The 19718-nt window shown below is 37.9% G+C and overlaps 1 protein-coding gene across 2 annotated transcripts in view; it reads right to left on the bottom strand.

Annotated features, from left to right (window-relative positions):
* The window catches only part of LOC136261590 (latrophilin-like protein LAT-2), a 34844-nt gene extending 15612 nt beyond the window's left edge, over window positions 1-19232 (bottom strand). Inside the window, exon 1 of one of the 2 annotated variants that reach the window (XR_010703952.1) lies at window positions 2191-2438. The gene's annotated coding sequence lies outside the window, so the exon portion shown is untranslated. Of the gene's footprint in view, window positions 1-2190; window positions 2439-19116 lie in introns of those variants that run through there. The other variant, XM_066055617.1, reaches the window with a different exon arrangement.
* Window positions 19233-19718: the final 486 nt, after the last annotated feature.

Genomic DNA, 19718 nt, shown 5'->3' with positions numbered 1-19718 from the left:
AATGTTATGCTACTACTACTCCAAAACGATTGCCATGATGCAATACTATATAGCATATGGTAGTATGACTATCACATAGCACTATAGCACTCACTGTATAGTAGGTATCCCCACAAATAAAAGGCACCCCAAAATATGTCACTTTTAAAAATCATTATAGAAGTATTTTATGTGACAAAAAAGTATCAAACGGTACGGTTGTACCGTTTAAGTAAGGATTGTGGTGAATGTTTTGCGCGCTGCCCAAAATTCCACCTTCAAAAATCATTCTACAGACGTTTTACATGGCAAATATCACCTTTACGGAATAGTACTAGTCCATATAATACATAAAATAGCATTAACTACAACAAAACACTTACAGGTGGCTGGATATACAATTTAAAAAAATCACCAAAAACTCCAATTTTAGTCTTACTGCCTTACTCACTGCTTGACTACAGTTGCAAGCCTAGAGCCCAAATGAAGCAGCGCATGGTCACCATTTTATGCCACAACAACAAACTCACCAGTGGGATGTGCCTTTTTGAGTGTACACACTGTGCGCCTTGTCTTTCCTTTTATCTTCAATTAGGTTGGTTGTCTTCTTCTTCAAGCATGGAAACCATACTGAGACGTTAATTTTCCGTATCAACACATTTCTGTAGACACCACAAAATTATTTCAGAAAGCGCTTATGCTGCTGAAAGAGCGGGGAGCTTATAATTTCAAATGTTGCACGTGAAACTTAAGACTGCTGAGTTGTCACTTCGACTTTTGCCAATGCCTGGACTGCAATCGACAAAGAGATTAGAGATGGACTGATATTCGATGGCTTGTTCCTCTGAACACACTGACTCAGCCACTCAGTGCCAGACCGGCGACTAAGATCAGCGAGTAATTCATGTGATTGGATAGTACTTGAGTGGAAATTGTATTACCTCATCTTGTTAATTGAGGCTAAGCTCCAGACAACTGAAAGGGCCTGTTTATTCAAACATCTTCCAGCTGTGGTGAATAGAACGCGGACCATCATACTGAGACAGGTCATAGATCTGAGTGCCACTGCTACTATGATCAAAGGTAAGCTATGCATGCTACTAAGGGCCTATGTGCTTCCAATTTTGGCACAGTACGTACTTTATTAAGCTGTAACTAGCTAGCTGTGGTACACAACGAAAAACTAAATAAACTAGTAGTTTAAAAAATTGTTAATTTAAAAATGAAGTAGGGATCTATGCAATAAAAAGTAGTGAAACAAGATTATGAATGATGGTATTACAGTATATCTCGATGGGAAAGTCCCTACTTTGGCACATTAGCTATAATTTTGCTCGATGCCAAAGTAGGGATTTTTCCATTGAGATATACTGTAATACCATCATTCATAATCTTGTTTCACTACTTTTTATTGCATAGATCCCTACTTCAATTTTAAATTAACAATTTAAAAAAAATACTTTTAACAGAAGAGTCTTACTGTATCTAACCTCAAATCTACCAATATAATAAAACCCTTACAGAAAGTATTGAATTGTAAAGAATCGCTTAAATCCAAATTTTGGCTTGCCTGCCTGCTGGCTGCCTCTCTGCCTCCCTGACCACATACAGTTGAAAGGCAAGAGGCTTTATGACGCATCCTGCAATCACCATTTTACACTACAACAATAAACTCTAGTGTACAATGTGCCATTTGAGGTTCCGACAAAAGTCAACTCTCTCTGTCCCATACCTTTACCTAGCTTTCATCTCCAATTCTAATAAGGATAGTGTAAATTTATTGTATTGACATCTTTATTTACAGGTGCCACTCATTTTGATTCTACAGGACACTTACAGATTTTGTGTAATTGATTCTGCACGTTTCTTATGGCTAAACACAGCATCCAACCCAATTAAAATACTTTTGCTTACATGTAACTCAATTATTCAGACTTCATATACAGTAGCATCATGATTTTACATACAATCACTGCTTAAAGGTTCTTAGTTTACTAGTTTGTTGAGTTGCTTTACTGTAGTTGTACCCAGTTACTGATAGTAAAATACCAGTAACTTTTAGTATACGGAACATATTGTTTTACTAAGTTTTAAACTCTCAATAAAACATCAGTAAGTGTGGGTTTACTGAAAAGCTACTAGAAGAGTAAACTATTAACTGTTCCATATTCTGGGGATATGCTGTGAATATACATGTAAAATCAGAAATACCTGAAGTTGAGTGCTTAGTGGCTGTAGTCACTGTTGCAATATTTGCTGTCGATGATGGACATTCACCTACATTAAACATTACTATCACGTTTTGCATGACAAAAGCAAATCCTCGTGTATACCATCATAATTACATATCACTCCAGCATCAGAATTGTGATCACAATTATAAGTAATCCCTACTCCATAATGACAACAGCCAGCTAGATTTTGATTACTTGTAGTACACATGACATTTGATAAAAATATAAATCCTGATCCTCCTTCAAAGTAACGAGAATTCAGAGATCTCCCAGATGTCCCCCATCCCAGTTGTCTACACACCACACTAGCATCAGTATGATCCCATCCACTATTACACACTGTACCCCATTCACCATTGTAGTATGTACCTCAATTCTACCCTGATTGCAAGAACTACCTCCTGTCAGTCTAACTGTTTACATACACGTAAATAAAAATACAGACAGATTACTTTAAAATCTACACAGAGCATATTAGGGATGGGCGGTATTGCATTTTTGAAGAACGGTATGGTATTAGGAAAAATACCTCGGTATCACTAAACACCTTTTAAACATGGGTATGCTATGATTTGCACTTATACCCACATTTTTTTAAAAAGAAACAACAATAATATTGTGCCACAAAATAAGTTTTGAAGTATCCCAAAAAGTAAAAACCATTGTGAATACTTCAACATGCATTCACAGCTCTGTGCTTGTCCACAGCGTAATCATGGTTTATTTATTTTTTATTTTTATTAATGCTTTACAGCACAAGTGCTGGAGGTCTGTAGGACACCTGGTCCTACAGCCTGCTCAAAGACTTTAGCTACATAAAGTGTGTTTGAAAAGTTGCAGAAAGGAGAAAAAATTCATGACTGGACCCAGGTAGCTTCGAACCTGCAGCCATCAAGGTTGTATGAGGCTTGACTTCATGTACGTATGGTCACCACTAAACCACCAAAAATTAATTACTACATCAAATTCGGTATTTGGTATTTTTAGAAAACCGCTTCGGTATCTGAAAAGTACCTTTTTAACTACTAATACCTAAATACCTCCAAACCCTAGAGCATATACATGCAAGCAGGAAACGGTTATAGTAATCTGCAGGTTTGCAAGTGTGGAGATAAACACAACCATCATAGATCATCATCCACCTGGAACCCTGACAGTTAACTCACACACATTTATATTTATTAGTCATATAGTCACTTGTGTGACTGTTCAACACCACCTTTATTTAACAGTTTGGCTTTTTTGTGTAGATTTAACTTCTTTTTGCCATAAAACTGGTTTTGAGGCTTGTTTTACCCACATCTCTTCTTATCTGCAGATACAGTGATGATTATGGAAGACAGAAGTCACAATAGTATTTGTATAATAGAATCATTTCATTATTTTTGTAATACTCTAATATAGTGCACATTTTTGAGAACTTTCAATAGAACACACATAGAATGTTCTAGATATTCCATTGGTAAATCTGTGGAATTACAAACTTTTACTATTGAACTAGAATTTTTATTTTTAAGGTAGAAATAAGCTGACAACAGTGGTTCATTGGGTGAAGGATGTGGGAGTTAGTATCTAGTTTGAACCCCAGACTTTCCAACATTTTGTGCAGTTTTTAAAATTCTCGGTAACTGTTCTATATATTAGAGCTTTTCGACCCCATGATTTTACACTAGGTTAATGTTTTCCTTGTAAGTCTGTAGCTGTCACTGCAATTTCGTTAAGCCACAAAAGGTTTGAGCTATATGACCAATAGACTGACTGATTTTAATATTCCCATAAGTGGTTTACCTAGTAGGTGTGACAAAAAATGCTCTTATTTTAAATCGTACACAGCTCTATGAATATTTAACAGATTTGCACCAAACTTGGTACATAAATTTGCCCTAGCTGATACATTCTCAAAGTACACCAAATACCAATGTGAAAAAGTTGCATATTTGTGTTTTAGTCGCTTTTGCAGAGTATGTGAAAATCCAAAGAAGAAAAAAATCATGTAGGGTGGTAAAGGTGGAGGGCATTTGCAGTATAAAATCTTCTTTTGAAGAAAATGGAGCTACGTATGTGTGAAATCATGGTTTCTTTCTTCCTGTCAATATACCCACAGTGTGGTGTGCCCGCGCCTTCTTGGCAGCATGACACACTACAACGTGACAATTATAAAACAAGTTTAGCCCCAATTCAATCTATAAACGTGACATGACCAGTCTTCATTTGGCATGACTAGACAAATCATAAACTGTCTTGTGAATAAGATATCAGGATACATAGCATGTAGTACAACAGTCTGGCAAAATTTCTAGACTCATTAAAGACATGGGAAAGTCATTTATAAAACCTGGATACCTGGAAAGGCTATAAGACTGGTTTTGCTAAACTTAATCACAAATACCCCTTACAATACCTACCTCTAAAAGGTTCACCAGTACAAACTACTCCAGCATCATTATGGTGTCCACAGTCATTTACATCATAATTATGATCATATCCAAACATGCTGGGTTCACTACCAGTACAGTTAACATTATTAAGTACTATTGATCCAGTTCCTTGACCAAAATGAGCACCACATCTTGCAGATCCACATATCACTCCAGTATCATAATAATGATTGCAATAATAATGTGTAATCCCTACTCCATAATGACCACAGCCAGCCAGAGTATGGTCACTTGATGAACACATGATATTTGATAAAAATATGTATCCTGATCCTCTTTCAACATGATAATGATGCAGAGCTCTACCATATGACCCCCATCCCAGTTGTCTACATCAACGTTGAAACCGGGTCACTACTGCTGACCCGGATGACCCACTGACCCGGATTAATTAAAGCCGAGACGTGTTTTCGGCTAGTCTCGAGCGAGCGAGCGAATGAGTCTACATTTTGAGCTGAACGATTCGTGTTGAGTAAATATTGCAACTTCAGCCTAGCTGTAGGTTAAAGACCAAAAAAAAAAAAAAAAAAAGGTCTTCACCTACTGACAATAGCTACCCCTCACCATAGTTTCGTGCTACATACTGCACTTACTAACAAATGGGCGTGGCTGAGCATATGTTGGCAATGCAATAAGTGGGCGTGGCTCACGAAAGAGCTATGCGATAGCGTTTATAAGTTCCACGTTGTCAAACGAACAATTTCGTGTCTCACGTGATCCAATCCGGGTCAGACCCGGATAAATTGTAAACCAAGTCAGACCCAGATGACCCGGAGAAAATGTGACCCGGATGACCCAACCCGGTTTCAATGCTGGTCTACACACCAACACCACACTAGCATCAGTATTATCCCATCCATGATTACACACTGTACCCCATTCACCATTATAGTACACCTCAACTCTACCCTGATTGTATGATAAGCCTCGTACCAGTCTCACTGTAAACACATGAAAATATTATTAATAATTTTGTTATACAGTATGGTAGTATTGTATATTAGGGATCATGAAGAACTGGGCATCTCCATCCAAAAACATCACCCTAAAACCACTCTCCCTTCATAATAGCTTGGCAGGATTGGTAAGGCACAGCCAAGCCCCCACCCCAAACCCTTCCAAAAACTTTTAAATGGAATTTTAAACAAAAATCCTGTTCAACAGACTTTTAAGCAATAACTAACTAACTGCCAAGCATAACTTGACAATGGATTAGGCTACGGGCTTGATTTCTTCACTGTTTAATATCACTTTGTCCCGAGATGTGCGTTTTCGTCAACCACAGTACGTACAAAGCGCATCATGGACTCACCTTTAACCTCCTTTGTGTTGAAGTTTTTTTGCTGGCAATAGGTTTGACTCTATTATCTGTGAATGCTATCCCACTAGGGACCTGTGAGAAGGCTAAAGCCTGTGAATACAGGGAGTCATAAACATGTAACTAAAATGTTGGAAAATGCAGAAAAAAAAATCCCAGTGGTGGCTTGATCCCCAACAACATACAGTCTAGGCATGCACCAAAGCAGCCACAACAACCGGGATCTGTGGTATTTCTTCTTGTTTAGAATTCAAACGGTATAGTATATTGTCTGACATGGTAAACCGTTGTGCTAAAGTGATCACTTCTTGTGTCTGCCGCCCATTCTCAGGTAACACACCATCTCTTATATACAGTATGATAGAATTCAGCTCAGGATCTGCTAACTGTTGTGAACTAAAAGTATTAGAATTAGTTGTGTCATCAGTGGGCTGTTCATTCAGTATATCGACAATATTTTCTGGTATCCTGCTTGAGGCAATCTTGGCTACTTGTACTTCTAGTTCTCCATTCTCTTCCTCAGGTTCAGATAAGTTGGGCTGACGGGACAGTGCATCAGCATGACAGTTTTCCTTCCCAGCTCTGTGTATAATCTCTAATCTTCCAACACCACTACCATGAACCTTGCTCCACCATCGAGCATGCTTGAGTGTGGGATTAGGGGTCCCCAATACTGCCTTTACCACAGCATGGCCTGTGTAGACAGTCACTTGATGTCCATATATGTAATACCGAAAGTGGGTGATTCCCCATACTACTGCCAACATCTCCAATTTTTAAACTGGATAATTCTGCTCAGACTTTGAGAGCGAGTGACTAGCATATGCTAGGAGATGCAACTTCCCATCATTTTGAACTTGTGATAGAATTGCTCCCAATCCCAAAATACTTGCATCCGTCTCCAGTACAAAATCCCTGTCAAAGTCTGGGTATACAAGTACTAGTGCAGTTATTAAACAGGACTTGAGGTAGATAAAGGCAGACTCACATTCTGCTGTCCAGTGGTATGGTGCATCCTTCCTTGTTAGCTAGGGCATACAATGGCTGTGCTAAGGAAGATAGCCTTTGACAAATCCCTTGAATAAAATATCTCAAGCAGTCTAAGTATACATAGAATTTCTCAAGTAGTATAAATCTCTCAAGTAGTCAGGTACTCAGCTAGTAGTGCAAAACCGGCCTCTTCAGTGAAAATCTCCCAAGTGGCTAAAAGTTTCTTGAATACAAATCAATTAACATTGAGCATGCACACAAGTATTAGAGTTCAATACTTAAGGTTACGGGATACTGCAAACTCACATGTACACTATAAATCATTTTTCATGATTTAGGGTTTTGATTTTTCTTAATCCAATGTTACCAAATATTTATGCATTCTTAACTTCTCATTAATTGACATGGAATCAAATGTTGTCATGGAAACATGGGTTGTCCCCATGCCAATTAGTGAAAGCTATGAACCAAATATCAGACCAATAAAGAATCATGAGAACTTACTAACAATTCTAAGGTTTGAAGAACATCACTTGTGAGGGACTGACAAGAGGATTTGTGAATAGCTAATGTGTATAGTTGCTGAAATATGGCCTAAAACAAGACACTGTGGTCACAAAATTAATTTTTAATCATATCACAAGCACTAGAAACATTATTTCTTACAAATGGCCCCGTCAGGACCTAGACAAGAAACCAAACTAGTAGTTCGTTTATACAAAGTGTTAACAACTTGTTTGACAGCCCTGATTTTTGGTTCAAGAAAATATTGCCATTAGTGAGCAAAACTATGCACGTGCCTACAGGTGCGCCAGTTGCTAAGAGTGTTGTTTCTGTGTTATCTTGTACTGTAACGTGTGTCTTCTTGTAAGGTAGGGTGGGGCAATTTCGTAATTTCAACTTTGCTGGGCTGTAACTTTTCAACGGTCATTTTATCAAATCAGTCAACATTTGTGGTGAAGATATGTTAGGCTATGGGGGTTAATTTGCACTAAAGTGCTAGGTTCTGGCTTTGCTGGTTTATTCAAAAACACAGTTTGATTGAAGCAGTGCAGCACAATTTTGCTGCAAAAATTTTATTTCATACCAAAGCTCACTCAAAGTTGTTTCTTTTAATCATTAGTGCCATTGTAATACTTCTACCTGCTTAGTTTTAATAATTAGCGGCTACCAATTTCCGAAAACAAGCTTAATTTGTGGTGCAACCAACGCAACTGAATGATTGCATGCGCATTGAAACATGATCAATTAAGCAAAAAATGCAGCACTGTAGAGTATCTGTGACTGTTTTAAGGACTAACCTTGCTTTGTAGTATGTTTCGTATACCAAGGTAAAAAAGTTTTCTTAGGATTGGTGATATTCGTAGCTTGCAGCAGAAATCTACGAAATTGCCCCACATACGTTTTTTATGCCTCCAGGTATTTTGTGCCATATCTCCCTTACAGATATACCAAATCTCTTACAATTTGGTATGCATAGAGTACATAAACACATGGTATTTGTAACCAAGTTTGGTAGCAATTGGTTGTGTTGATCACAAGTTATCAATGCGAAAGCAAATTATATATGGAATTGCCCCGCCTTACCTTACCTTGTATCTGTCCAGTCAGCACGCTATTATTCTCCCAACAATTTAAACCTGTTACCAGCTGATACACAACACAACAACACCAAGCCTGCCTTAATTCCCATCACTTGAAAAACGTAACGAATTATTTACAGATAATCTAGCCAAAGCCAACATCCTAAATGAACAATTTTCATCTGTTTTCACCATTGACAACTCTGAAGTTGAATCAGTTCCTTCTCTTGATGGCCCCTCCTACCCAGGCATATCTCCTATCCAAATTGATTGTGATGGTATTTCTCATCTCTTACAGGAACAGAACCCTCATAAAGCTTCTGGTCCTGATGGCATTTCAGCTAGATTTCTAAAAGAGACCTCTGTTAACATTGCACCAGCCCTTGCATTGATATTAAATGCTTCCCTCACCCAAGGTAAACTTCCACTTGATTGGAAAAGTGCTTTTATTACACCTGTTTTTAAGAAGGGCTCCCGTACAGATCCCTCCAACTACCGTCCCATTTCATTGACATGCATTTGTTGCAAAATATTTGAACATATATTGTCTTTATTGATAACTAATCATCTAAACACTTTTAATATTATTTGTAAAGAACAGCATGGCTTCCGAAAACACCGTTCCTGTGAAACTCAACTTTTAGAAGCTATAAATGATCTCACATCTAATCTTAATGCTAATATTCAAACAGATCTCCTCTTGCTAGATTTCTCAAAGGCATTTGATACAGTATCTCATAAACGTTTACTATCCAAATTATCCCACTATGGTATCAATGGTCAAATATTTAGTTGGATTAAACATTTTCTGCTTGACAGGAAGCAGCAAGTTGTTCTTGGAAATGTGCACAGCTCATCTTGCAGTGTGCTATCTGGTGTTCCTCAAGGCTCTGTCCTGGGTCCTCCCCTGTTCATAATATACATTAATGACCTACCTATCTGTATATCCTCCAAGATTCGTTTGTATGCTGATGATGTAATAATTTACAGAGCTATCCTTACAAGTGAAGATGCTTCAATATTGCAAGAAGACTTAAATAAACTAGTCAGCTGGGCTGCAACCTGGCTTATGTCTCTCAACCTCAACAAATGCGAATACCTAGTTATAACTAGCAAAAAACAACCCTTATCAACTACGTACAATATCAGGGACTACCTCATTTGCGAAGTTACCTCAGCAAAATATTTAGGAGTTACAATAAGTCAAAATATCTCTTGGTCTAAACATATTGACATTATCACTTGTAAAGCAAATTCCATTCTAGCTTTTTTACAAAGAAACCTTAGTCAGTGTTCACTTCGTGTCAAATCTTTAGCTTATTTTACATATGTTAGACCGGTGTTGGAGTACGCCTCTGTTGTTTGGTCACCATTCATACAATCTAACATGTACAAGATTGAAAAGGTACAACGTAAGCCTGCTAGATTTGTTTTTAATGATTATTATAGATATTCGAGCGTACCTAACATGCCCATCTGCTTAAAATGGGAATCCCTTGAACACAGAAGAACTAAGTCTACCATTATCATGTTCTACAAAATCATCAACAATATTGTTTCAGCTGACTTTTCCAATTATCTTCATAGAAGCTTTACCAGGACAAGAGGTCATCAAATGAGATTTATGACTATTCCTGCTAAAAGAAACACCTACTATCACTCCTTCTTACCCACAGCTATTCGACTATGGAACTCTCTGTCTGAAGAAACAGTTAATTCTCCTAACTTACATTCATTCATTAACTTATTAAGTGTATGTTAACTTGATATGCACTACACTCATATTTGAGTCTTGTATAACAAAAATTAAAATTAAATTAAAAATTTTGTTCCACAGTCGCTAACCTTAAGCCATACCTATTTGAAAAGTTGTTGCTTGGACCCGACTAACCCAATTTTGCACAGATTTTAATTAAGAAAAGAAAAATATTAGATCACGTGGTACCTTAAAAATTGCTGCAAAAGATCGAGATACTCTAATAGAACAGTCAGTTGGAACAATTCTGATCTCAAATATAATGCTAGCTATCTGTAAATGTAAAACCAGCATAATTGGTGAAGAAAATCTATGATAGTATCAGTGCAGTGCTCATTGAACTACTAGTTATGTTTATCCGTTTTAAAAATCAATAGTTAACTAACTGCATTTTTTTTTTTGCCTACCAACTGACCCATTTTGTTGTAAAATAAATCTGAGCAAAAATAGGAATGGCCTTAATGTACATGACTTTGTTACAGAGAAGAGATCTAAACTGCAGTATAAATATACACTGCAGCTCTTATTTAGAATTGCACTGAATTATGACAACTGCTTTCCTTTTAAAGAACTATTGCGGGTAGCACATATATAGTATTCTGTACCTTAGTTTCACAGTCAGACAGCTTATAGCATGTAGTGGGATAGAGAACTCCATGAATGCAGCTATAGGTGTGTATAGCTGTTTAACTGTATATATTTGTGACATTAATTTTAATGAAGGCAATCAGTGTAATATAGAAATAAAATTGCTTCATCAGGCCACAAATAAATCATTCATCATTCATATTGGAAGCTATACCTATACATGCATGCATGCATCAAACGGTACGGTAGTACCATTTAAGTAGGGATTGCAGTGAAACTTTTGCGCGCCGCCCAAAATTCTGCCTTTAAAAATCACCCTAGAGACATTTTATGCGACCAAAATCACCTTTACGGAATAGCACTAGTCCATAAGAGAGAGAGAACCATCATTATTAAATCATTTTAATGAGGAAACATGTAAATACATTACAGTATGATGAGCCCTCGGTATCGTGCGACCACAGCCAGACTCTTAAAAGAGATCTGTGTGGGCATGACAAGGTTAGCAAACAAACAAACAAACAAACAAACAAACAAAAAAACAAACAAACAAACAAAAAAACCTAAACCTACATACAAAAATAGAAATTTGTTACATTATTACACATAAACTATGCTGTCCACTCACTACAATTCCTGGCCAAGAAAATTTTCTGTGTGCAGGATATGCTCGCCTTATAGCAGCATCGTCAAAGTCTGTCGAATAGAAGACTTGGTGGTGGTTGAAGGGTGGATGAAATCAACAAAACTCTTGAAATTCTGAATACAACTGGGCTGATAGTGTCCTAGAACACTAATTTCAACTGTTTCGTAATAGTTATCGATCCTCAAACGATCAAATTCTGCAAGTAGCTGTAAGTACTTTGTCTTATTTTGCTTCCTAGATCTAGCTGCTTCAATGTGATGTTCACAGTTCAAGGGACAAGTCAGTTCCAGTAAAGCTACAGAAGATGTTTCAGAATTGTAAACAACGATATCTGGTCTGTAGCTAAGAAGTGATCAACAGGTTTGATGGTATAGTTGCTTGAGGACCTTCACTAGCTCGCAATCCTGGTAGGTCAGCATATACATGGATACATGAATAACTGACAAACATATATGTCCACAAGTCTACAGGCAAAAAGATGAAGAACCTGGTCATGTCGATATGTATAGCACTATTGAGTTAATGCCACAGGGCAACCACCTAAGATATGGGCAGTGGTAGGCCTGGAAGAGTCACACAAAGTGCATCGCACATCAGACTGAATGCACCATCGTCTTAAGTTAACTTCAGTTGGTAATGTGTCAGAAGCAGCTCGCAGGAGAAATGAGAGCTGTCCAGGGTGGAATCCTGCCATCAGTCTGTTGCAGGTCTTACACGAATTCTCTAATTTAGCAGAGTCACTGAACTTGGATTGGACTGTTAGTGTCTTTAAATGAGCTTCACAGTTAGACTTAACACTGTTAGACAATAACTGCTTTGCTTTGATGTACAATGATCGAGCAGTTGGGAGAGAGGAAATTTGTTTACAAGCAGTTATTAGGAGAGAGTAATCAGTGTTCTGTATTTGCAAAGGAATACTTCCTAGCTGTAACTGTAGTCCTAGCTCTTGAAGTCGAGAATCAGCAGAAGCACTAACACAGGATAGTAAACTTAAGTTGGCTTCTCTGGAAATATGCGAAATATTTGGACAGCAAATACCGGGATAATACAGAAGAACTCGAGTTGCACTACGCAGCAGATTTAACCATTTCTTAAGACATCGAGTGGCAGTTGATTCTAATTCTGCAATTGTGGAGTTGGGAACTGCATCTATACACAGAGGTTAAAGCGTAGCAGGGAGATAATGTAATTTCTGTATATCCAAAGTTTACATTCTCCACGAATCTGGAGAGAGTCAGTAGCAGACAATAAACTAGTAAGGCGAGTTTTCATCCGTGTTCCTGCAACCCTTTTGGGAGCACTTAATGACACATCAATAAGCTTATCCAAAAATTTGGTCTTGCCTTCTACAATGGATCTGCCAGCACCATTTGACAAAGAAATACCGTGAGAAATTATCTTAGTACCATCAAACAGATAAGAAACACATTTAGCTGGCTTGAAAGATAGGTCCAGATCATTATCAAGTGTTTGTAACACTGAGGTGTGGGCATCAAAATCAGTTGAGATTAAAGTTACATCATTGGCATACCCTTTCAATGAATGTTCCTGAGATTTTTGCAAACTTAAGGGATTGCTTCCAGTTGGTCTTGCGTACAGTTGGATTATCATGAAGTGGCACAAATTTCCTTGCTCTTTTTAGACAGGGCTTCCATTCAACATTCCTGAAGTCAACTACTTCATAAACAATATTCTCACTTTCTTCATCATACACAACCTTACAGGTTCCTTGCACAAAATACTAGTCGATTCGAGCTCTATACTAACCAGGTGGTTCATCACTAGATCCAGACCATTTCACATATATGAAAGAGTCAACAGGGGGAAGATCCTCATGCAGTCCCCTCAATTGGTAACTGAATTTGGTAACCATGAGGATTATTCAAGGATTCTGCTAACTTCAACAGAGCCAACAAGAGTATAACAGGGGATAAGGTATCACCTCTCTTCAAAAAGGTATGGGAGCTGTTTCCCAAGTGTTAGTTGAAATAATGACTGACAGCGATGAATAAAAAGATTCCACATAACAAGCAAAAAATTATGGAACCTTGATAGCCTGTAGCATGTTGAAAATCAGGCTGTGAGAAACTGACCCAAAGGCATTTTTAAGGTCAAGGAAAGTCATCATTAATGGCTTCTTGTAAGTTGTAGCATCTTGTAGAATTGCAGAAAGAGTGTAAATATGTTCAAATACACCAGGTAAACCAGTGACAAATCCTTTTTGGATGCTAGTGTCTAGATAGTTACTAGCTCTCAAATATCTTTTAAGTCGGTGACTAAGGATTTTGTGAAATAGCTTTCCCACTACTGAGGTGAGAGCAATTGGGCAAAAATTTGAGGGGTCATTTGTAGAGCCATTCTTATAGATCAGTTTGATTTGAGCTAGGCCCCAGCAAGTGGGAGCTGTACCTTTATCCAATATCTTGTTTAAAAGTGTGGCCTTAAAATGATGATTAGATGGTAAATGAGCCAAGTGATGATACGTAATTCCATCCATGCCTGGGGAAGATTTCATGGAACAATGTCGCAGAGTAGATTTCACTAATGATGAAGTAATAATTTCAACATTAAATAATGAAGAGTCACAATCAGGAATTGACTCACTGACCCATGATGGTAAGCAATCCCCACATGGTACTGTACTATTGGAGTACATATTAGTAAAGTAAGAAGAAGCTGTCACACAATCAAAGGTGGGATCACTGTTATCTGTAGGTTGGAGTTTTTTGTGAGCATATTCCCATGGATTCTTTCGAAAATCTCTTTCATTTTTTCTCATGTCCTTTGTAATCTGTTGACGGCGATAGCACTGGAGAACTTTATTATGAGTCCAGACTAAAGTGAGAAAATTTCCATCACTGGAATGGATATGCTTGCGTGAGCTATTCTTTGGTTATACCTAACCAATACTGCCAAGGCACCATGAAGGTGAGTCAGAAAAGGTGCAAACCTCTATGATTTCTAATATGTGACCGGGCCTGCGAAAATAGGGAATGTGGGCACAAACTACACCCTACCACATAACATCTCATATCGCAGTATTGGGATAGAATATTTTCATTCTGTTAATTGTATTTTAAAGCAAACTAAATGTGTAATACGTGATAAAAAGTTTATGGCCAAGCAACAATGGAATACAAACTTATGATGCATCAAAGTTGGGAAAAGTAGCTAGGCAATTTTTATGCACATGCCCTATTTTCACAGGCCTGGTTACATATATCAAGACACACGGTAGTGTGTCATGTGGCCCAAGAAGCCGGCGCGCCACACCGTGAGTATATTTACAGGAAGAAAGAAAACGCGATTTTCACACCTTTGTAGCTCCATGATCCCTTATCCGATTGGAACTAGTTTCACTACAGAGGTGCCCGCCAGGTAGGCCACACCACATACTAAATTTGAAGGAAATCTCCCTAGCCGTTTCTGAGATATGAATGGCCAAAGTTTTGTTTTAATTTCTTCGTTTTTTTTCTTCGCCGTAGGGGGCTACGGGGGCTTCAATTTCTTTTCGCACACTTTGCAAAAACTGCTATAAAACACAATCTTGTAACTCCATTGTATCGATATTTGGCACAAGTAAAGAGCGCATAAAGGATTGATTGATTGATTAATTGATAAGTTTAACCTCTCAATGATTGGCACAGCCGCTCTTCCTCATTGGAGGGACATACATACAAGCACATGCATAAACATATACATACAAGCAAAATACACACAGTACAATCCAAACATACATAATAACAGAACAATAATGCACATACAAAAAAATACAACACACATGTACATAAACTATATACAACAATTACAAAAATCATTCAAAAGACAAAAAAAGTATTGGTGGCATCATAAAAGTTTGTAAAAGACATTGGTTCCTTCAATCTAGGGGGCAGATTGTTCCATATTACAGTACCTTGATGTCTAGCATACTTCTGAGTTTGAGATAACCGGGTTCGATTAGAATTCGCAAAATATGATGGAGTTCTGGTGTTGTACGATGTATGGTTTCCAAACTCTATTGGTGGTACCAACATGATTCCTCTGGCTGCATGATATTGATGGAACATGACACAAGCTAAACGAAACTGAATGAGCTGGGTAACCTTAAACCAACGTAACTCTTGATAATAGTCAGATATATGATCACTCCTATTCAGGGAAAACACAAGTCGCACAGCACGGTTCTGAAGTTGTTGTAGATGTAGCAGCTGATTCTGACTCAAAGATGGACCCCATACAGACAGTGCATACTGCATGAGACACAACTAATGAGTCCATCAGTGATTTAATCAAGAAGGACATGTCTGTGATGATTAATCAAATAAAGGTAGGAAGCCATCTTCTGACATGTACGTGAAACCTGATCAGACCAGCTCAATGTTGAATCAAACATAAGACCCAAATATTTCTGTTTGGTAGCAACTTGCAGTTTAACATCATCTACCATAATATCAGGGTAAGACTGATTTTTTTGACGACATGTGTGGAACCAAATTACACAAGATTTCTTGATGTTTAAGGTACATTCGCGTACCAAGTTTGCTATGAATCTGATTAATATCCAAGGAGTTATGAGCGTTTATTCACGTAAAAAAAGATGAAATTTTGTCACGGCTACAGGGTAAACCGAGTAGAGGAATAACTTGAAAATTCGTGTGTACATAGGCAGGAGTGCCTTTTGGTGGTTAGAGCAGCAACAGACTTACAGCTACAAAGTTATAAAGCAAAACCGAGCAAGTGTAAAATTGCGGGATCGAGATACTCTAATAGAGCAGTCACTGGGGGGCAAAAAAAGGTGCATAAAAAATGTCGAAAATGAACTAATCATGCCCAGAGTTCGAACCAAGGACCTCCATACCTAACGCCTGCATCATTAACCACTAAACCATTGCTATCTCGGCTGATCACTTCACTTAATTTCTATGAAAATTCTTGCTTAATAAGTAAAACTGATCTACAATAGAAAATCTAGATTGTTCTAGAACATTCTATGTGTGTTCTATTAGATGATTTCAGCAAAAGCAAAAACATGCGCTTTATTAGAGCATTAGCGCCATACTATTGTTGCAACACTTTGAGGCTCAATCTAGTAGCTATTTCATCAAATCAGAGCAATTTTCATATCGAGCAGTGGTATACTTGTAGTATTAACTTAGTTTTGCCCCCAGGTGGTCTGCAAGCAGACTAGTATGACTGACTCGCGCCAATCATCATCATCATAATAAGTGTTATATGCTAGCAAAACTTGTGATACAACAGCCTGGAAATCATATCCCAGGCAAGATTTGATTTTTGAAAATGCAAAAAGAAGTGAAATCCACTCAAAAACAGCCAAGCTGTAAAAAAAGTGCAGCCCTCAAAAGCCTGGGTGAAAAAAGTTGTGAAATCAAAGGTGGCGGCCAAGAAATGGCTGCAATGATGTTAATGTTAATAAATTTAAACAATGCACACAGCAATTATTAAATTATTTTAGCAGTAAACATCATTGCAGCCATTTCTTGGCCGCCACCTTTGATTTCACAACTTTTTTCACCCAGGCTTTTTTGAGGGCTGCACTCTTTTTTTACAGCTTGGCTGTTTTTGAGTGGATTTCACTTCTTTTTGCATTTTCAAAAATCAAATCTTGCCTGGGATATGATTTCCAGGCTGTTGTATCACAAGTTTTGCTAGCATATAACACTTATTATGATGATGATGATTGGCGCGATGATGATGATGATTGGCGCTCTTTTTTTACAGCTTGGCTGTTTTTGAGTGGATAATAATATTATTATTATTATTACTAGAACCATGTCACATACAACCAAGTACATACACCAACGTGACAGCCCCCTGGTGAGGCTATTAGGTGGTGAAGGCATGATCCCCAAATCAACTCAATATGTCACAATAGTGACAGATACAACACAATAGTGGCATCGTAACTAAAGGCCACCAGTAGCTAAGTGCCAGTACATCATTGGTGTGGTAATGGCACAGTGATGTGTACACAGTATATGTAATTATGTATACAAAACATACAGGAGAGAACTATACATTATTGCAGTATTGTATGTAGCAATACATTATAGGCAACACCAACAGATAAAAATTATTAGCCAATATACAGTAAAGTATCAACATCAACTAGAGCTAAATAAGGTTCATCAGTGGTGTAGCAATGGCACAGTGATGGGTGACACACTATAATTATGCATACGCAACTTGCAGGAGATAGCTACATAATACTGTAGGGGTATGCAAACCAGATGAACCAGATAAAGGAAGACAGCCAAGCCAGCCAGAACCTAGCCGGTAGCTAAGCCAGGTGAAGGCAAAAAAGATCAAGCATGTATTGAATTGCCTGACACCAACACAAAGAAAGTTCACCATGCCAGCTGCACAAGACAAGATTGTTTACTTGTATTTTATATTGTAAAGAGCATGGCATGTGTTTTAATGTTTTCTTGTATTGTTAATTAATTACATATTTTATGTGACTGGCAGCTGGCATGGAGACTTGAGATGTTACAAACATAAAAACTTACTTGTAATCTTCTTGTTTACATGTAAAGTGGCCTCTCGCTCTCCTGCAGTCACTTCATGGACATTCGCTAATTTTCTCCTTCGCACAATCTGTAATTAAGCAAGGGTGTGGTACTGGGCGTTATATAGAATTACACGTATGGTCAAGTCATCAGCACGAATGGGCACAACGATTACACGTTTGTGCCTTCGTTCACAGGCGAATCGATCCCCGGTTAGTTTATGTCTCTAGGCCTCGTAGTTTTCTCAAACATTAATTATTAATTTTTTATTATTTACGACGTAATTTTAACCACATTTCGTATTATTCTTAGTACTTGGTTGTATAACTAGCACCGCGTCACATACAACCAAGTACATACACCAACATGACAGCCCCCTGGTGAGGCTATTAGGTGGTGAAGGCACGATCCCCAAATCAACTCAATATGTCACAGTAGTGACAGATATAACACAATAGTGGCATCGTAACTAAAGGCCACCAGTAGTTAAGTGCCAGTACATCATTGGTGTGGTAGTGGCACAGTGATGTGTACAAAGTATATGTATACAAAACATACAGGAGAGAACTATACATTATTGCAGTATTGTATGCAGCAATACGTTATAGGAAACATCACCAGATAAAAATTATTAGCCAATATACAGCACAGTATATCAACATCAACTAGAGCTACATAGGATTCATCAGTGGTGTAGCAATGGCAGTGATGGGTGACATATGCATACACAACTTGCAGGAGATAGCTACACAATACTGTAGGAGTATGCAAGCCAGATGAACTAGATAAAGAAAGACAGCCAAGCCAGCCAGAGCCTAGTAGCTAAGCCAGGTGAAGGCAAAAAGATTAAGCCCGTATTGAATTGCCTGACACCAACACAAAGGAAGTTCGCCATGCCAGCTGCACAAGACAAAATTGTTTACTTGTATTTTATATGCAACTGTATTGTAAAGAGTGTGGCCTATGTTTTAATGTTTTCTTGTATTGTTTATTTACGTGAATGAATCCACTGGCAGCTGGCATGGAGACTTGAGATGTTACAAACATAAAAACTTACTTGTAATCTTTTTGTTTACACGTAAAGTAGCCTCTGGCTCTCTTGCACAGGCATTGCTAATCTCTCCTGCACTGGCATCCTTTCCGCAATCTGTAAATAATTAAGCAAGGGTGTGGTACTGGGTATTATATAGAAATACACGTATGGTCAAGTCATCAGCACGAACAGGAGCGACGATTATACGTTTGTGCCTTCATTCACAGGCGAATCTATCCCCGGTTAGTTCATGTCTCTAGACCTTCGTAGTTTTCGAGAACATTATTTATTAATTATTATTATTTATTAATTAATTTATGACGTAATTTTAACCGCATTTCGTATTATCTTTACTACTTGGTTCTATAACTAGGTCTAGGGCAAATACAACCAAGTACAATCACCAACGGGACAACCTACTAGTGGGGCATGTACAAACAGTGCATGGCCAACACAGTGTGTGCAGGTAAAAAAGATGCACAACAATACAATTCTAGAGGAATTGACTGGCACATATACATAAGGGACGTAATTACAATCAGTGATTATCCGACCATGGAGATGTGAGGCTTCAGGTGGAGAGCTATGCATCATCACACAAACTTACCAGCTGGAAACCGCACCTT

The sequence above is a fragment of the Dysidea avara genome, chromosome 7, assembly GCF_963678975.1.
Source record: "Dysidea avara chromosome 7, odDysAvar1.4, whole genome shotgun sequence".
Classification (NCBI taxonomy): domain Eukaryota; kingdom Metazoa; phylum Porifera; class Demospongiae; order Dictyoceratida; family Dysideidae; genus Dysidea; species Dysidea avara.
This window is presented reverse-complemented; position numbering and strand designations above follow the sequence as displayed.